The sequence below is a fragment of the Octodon degus genome, unplaced genomic scaffold, assembly GCF_000260255.1.
Source record: "Octodon degus isolate 3935 unplaced genomic scaffold, OctDeg1.0 scaffold00510, whole genome shotgun sequence".
NCBI classification, from domain to species: domain Eukaryota; kingdom Metazoa; phylum Chordata; class Mammalia; order Rodentia; family Octodontidae; genus Octodon; species Octodon degus.
The window spans coordinates 81285-86354 of record NW_004525086.1 but is presented as its reverse complement, the minus strand read 5'-3'; the positions used below and the strand labels follow the sequence as shown (position 1 = coordinate 86354).

General features: G+C 32.6%; 1 protein-coding gene across 1 annotated transcript in view; it reads left to right on the top strand.

Annotated features, from left to right (window-relative positions):
* Positions 1-5070, top strand: part of LOC101568689 (olfactory receptor 4C13-like) — an 8808-nt gene that overhangs the window by 1686 nt on the left and 2052 nt on the right. The gene's annotated exons all lie outside the window — the stretch shown is intronic.

Below are 5070 nucleotides of genomic sequence, written 5' to 3'. Positions count from 1 at the left end.
ACAAATATGACTTGGAGACTCTTACAAGGACATAAGTTTTATTTTATTTTAAAAGGAAAAGCATAAAAATAACAATTTCATAACACATTACTGGGAATGTTTGATCAATTAATACTTTGCATATATTTTGTACTTTGTATATCTACTTTAAAGATAACAATATTCAATGTATTAACTATTGTTATGCCCCTGTTATTTTAATAGGAAATTTGGCTTTACATTTTTCATAAAATAAAAATAAATGATGAAATATAATTCCATTGAGCAATAATATGTACAAGGCCTAAAATATAAGCTCTGCACTTATGCTAATTTTATTCTGTAAGAGCACTCAGTAGGAAAGTGATCAAAATATGCACTGTGCTGAGTCAAGACCCATGATATGACTGACTTTTCAGACCACAGTCTCTGCTTCTGTGATCACTAGGGAAGGTGCTAAAGGAGTGAGTAATCCAGCATGGTCCTTACAAATTTTGAGAGAAGAATTTTACTGGACACATTGTACATGGCAGTGGATCATCTGTTAAAAAAAATTCTAAACATATTCATTACCATTCTTGTGATTATACATGTGAACTTGATGATCGTGTCATTCCAGAAACTTTCTACTGTCTGTGATTGTTAAGCTTTATTATGATCATAAGTGGCTTGAAAGCAACATAGAGTATTAGAGGGCTCGCTTAGGGGTGTGATCCCACAGGTCACAGCTTGAGGAACAGCTCTGGCTTAAGTAGCACATGCAGTTCCAGTCTATTTATTTTCTGTTCTACTCAACGTTGGATGTGGATAGCTGTAGAACTGTTGGTCCGTGAGTTCACCTCCGCAGTAGTCAGTCTGTAGCACTGTTAACATTGGTCCTCTTGTGTGACACTTTTTTAGTGAGCTGTGAGCTCAGAGGAAGACAGAGCACTGAAAAATTATTGGTCAGATTTCTTTGGCATAGAACCTACAGACATTCTTTCTATGGCTCCAAATGGCAAACTCCTAAAATTCTAGAAAACAGTTCAGCAAAGTTGGAGGTGCTGTTTGAACTCTTCTGCAACCATCATACAGACTTAGAGGAACAGATTACAGTTCATTGTCACCCCCAGTTAAATGTGAACAATGCACCACCTTAAGACGTGAGATGTTCCTAGACTTAGATCACCAACTGGTGCTAAAGCATATGACACACAATAGTGGGCATGTCATAAATGAGGACATCAAGTGTCCCAATGCTGAACAATATGAGTGACTGCCTGCTCCTGGAAATATAAATTTTAATTGATTTTCTGGAAAGAGAAAAAATCCAAATTATGAGGATTGTAATAAACATCAAATCCATGAATGCCCAGATGATCCCACACAGCAGCAGAGTGCTTTCAAAGAACTGAGACCACAGTCAGAAGTGAAAATGATATACCAGATACTAATTAAAGCATAAGAAAACCTTAAATGTGCCCTAAAATAGCATGATAAAAAATTTAAGAAACCTCATAAGAACAAAATAGCTAATTCAAATACTAACAGATGTCTAAAAACATTTTAAGAAGCAAGCAGATACACTTCATCTAACCACAGATTAACAGATTTTCCTATAGAAATAGTGTGTGGTCTGCACTAAAAATCAAGATATCAATCCCATTCATAATAGCCACATAATTCAGTAAATATTTAGGAAAATTTGAACCAAAAGACTGAAGGATTTTTATATTGATAACTATAAGAATGATACATCATAGAATTGAAGGAGGATTCAAATAATGGATACACATCTTGTGTACATGAATTGGAACAACTATATAGTTAAAATTCTCTAACAACACAAAATAATCCACAAATGCAATGTAGTCACCACCGTATTTGCCATCACAATCTCTGTAGACCTGTGTGGCAGGGGAGAATACTCTGAAAATGTATGGAACAGCAAAGTGTTCTAATGTTTTTCTTAATTTAATTAAGCTTATTTGTGTAATTTACATATATACAAAATGATCACATTCATAACAAGCTATTTAGACCTGTACATACAATATGATTTTTTAATACCCATTTCCACCACTTCCCTCCGACCCTTATTTCCATCTTATTTACCAAGCTTTATTTCCATTTTAAGTCCTTTCTAAATTCTTTTCTTTTCCCTTTCTTCATTACCCATTCTCCTCGCCCTAATTCACCTTTCATTTTGAACAACTTCTCAGTTCATCATATTTCTCGTACAAATTATATTACATTTTTTATTTATACTTTAAGTGTCTCACATAAGTAAGACAACATATTTACACAGATGTATCTGATTTATTTTACTTATGAGTGTGGTCGCAAGGTCCATCAATCCGACAGTAAATATCACAAATTTATCTTTCTTTATGGAAGAGTAGTGCTCCATTATATTTTAATTAAGTAATTAATTAGTTTTGATACATGGGATCAAACTCTGGACCTTACACTTGCTACGCAGGTGCTTATGTTGGTATGCTGTCTTCCCAACTCCATTATATGTATTTTAAAATAACACATTTTTTATCCATTTTAGCTTGATGGACATTTGGATTATTTGCTCTTACAAATCGTGTTGCTATAAACATGAGTGGAAATACATTGTTGTGGTTGATGCTTTTAGATCTTTTGGAAAAATACCAAGAAAGGAAATAACCAGATATTATGTGACAGCTAGTCCTAGATTTTGAGGAATCTCTAGTTTGACTTCTACAGTATTTGTACCAATTTTCACTCCCACCAGCAGTGGAGAAGTGTTCTTTTTTTTCCTATCTCTCTCTGTGTTTTTATTTTTTTTTTTTTTTTGATGACAGTCCTTCCTCCTGGAATGAGATATAATCTCAGTGTTGCTTCAGTTTTCATTTCTCAAAAGACAAATGATGCTGAACTTTATATTTATTTGCTACTTGCACTTCACCCAAGAAGTGTGGAATCATTTCACATGAAACATTTTTCGATTGGTCTTTTAATTTAGAAATATTTTAAATTCTCTATATCTTCTAACCATTAGTTTTCTCTGAAACAAAAGTTGGCACATTTATCCCAATCCATGGGTGGTCTGTTCACCATATTGATAGATTTCTTTTTCAGTGCAAAAGCTTTTTAACAAGATGAGATACCACTTACTGATTGTTTATAGTATTTCCCACATGATCTGGGATTTGCTTGAGGAATCTGCCTGTATCTATGTCTTCAAAATTTCTGTCTTTCAGCAGATTTACTGTTTTTTTTTATTTTCTGTGAATATTTAGATATTCTATTCATTTTAATTTTAGTTTAATGCATGGGGAAACATTGATCTAGTTTTATTCCTTTACATATGAAAAACTCATTTTCCAAACACCTTTTAGTAAACAGGCTATTTTTTTTCCAGTAAAAGTATATGATCCCTTTGCCAAAGATAAGGTGGCTGAATGAGCTTGGCGTGCATTTATGCATCTTCTAACCTGTTCCATTGATCTTGAGCTCTGCTTTCTTTCCAATACCATGCTGTCTTTATCACTGTAGCTTTGCAGTATAATTTCACATTAGGTACTGTGAGGCCTCCTACCTTTCCTTTGATACCCACAATTGATTTTGCTATTTTGATTCCAAACGAATATGAGGATTGTGTTCCCTAATTTTGTGAGGTATGTTAATGCTACTTTGATTAGGATCTCATTAATTATATATAAATATTTAGAAAATATATACATTTTCACAATCTCATCGCAACGAAGAGCAAAGGATATCTTATTTTCTGGTATCTTCTTAGATATCTTTTTTCAGAGTACTGTGATTTTCAGTTTAGAGATTTTTTACTTCTTTTGTTAGATTGATTCATAAGTATTTCCAATCTCCAATTTTAGAGATGCGGTTGTGAAGCATATACTTACTCTAATTTCCCTCTCAGTGAATTTATTTGCATACAAGAATTCTGTTGATTCTTGACTGTTTCACTTGTATTCAGTTATGAGATTGAATTTTGTTATTAACTCTGTTCATATTTTGGTGTAGTTTTTGTTTTCTTTTCTATAGAGAATCGGGACATATGAAAACAATGTTAATTTAACTTCTTGCATTAATTTTTCTGCCTTCACAAATGTATCAGACAACTCAAGTGGTATTCTGTAAAAAAAAAAAAAAAGCAAATTTAGAATTTATTGCACCAATAAACTACAAAATACCTTTGAAAGTTGTAATAATGAAAACACTTAATGTCTTTCTTGGTGCCTTACATTCAGTGGAGATTTAAGAAACAACTGCTAAGCAAATACATGTATCACAACCACAACTCTATTGGAATGGCTAGTGGTCCTTTCCATCCCTTTTAAATGTCTGTTCTTTTCAAACCCATTCCCTTCCCTAGAACTAATTTGGCTTATATTCCTATTCAGCCTTCTGACTCCATCCTATTCCTAGAGCTTATCTTCTGATTTATGTGTGGGGGAATATCCTTTTCTTGGTCTTCTCCCAGATCTTATCCATATACCCCTCTGAGTTTGTAAGCTGAGAAGTTTCAAATTTTGCACCATACATGTAAAAGTAAGTGCTATGTAGGATATATTCCACAATTTCATTTATTATCTATCTATCCATCTGTCCATATCATAGCCTCATATTAATACATATATACATAATCATAATGTATATATAATCATAATTTATAAAAGATATACAATGGAAAAAACAAAGTCAGCATGGATTTTTCTGTATTCACAATATTATTTGTTGAAAATCAATAAATAGGTTTATAACTAATTGAAGAATTTTCCTTAAATACAAGTCATTGAGTTTTACTAAGTTCTTATACGCAAACAAGAATACATACTAAGTTGTCCGAGATTCAATATCAACATTCTGAAATTCTACTTCATACAGAATTTTGACTGGAAAATTTTGCTTCTTTGCCTTCCAAGAAAGTATCTAACATTAATGAAGTAAAATATATGAGTGTGGGGAAAGTCAATTTCAAAAGGGTCCCTTTCTTCTCATTTAAGGATTTTGAATCTGGCCTGCTACAGTGTGGACCTAATTTTTACAAATACTAAGAGAAAATGAAATTAACTATTGTGAATTTGAAAAAGAATTATGAGTTCTTGAGAGTTATGA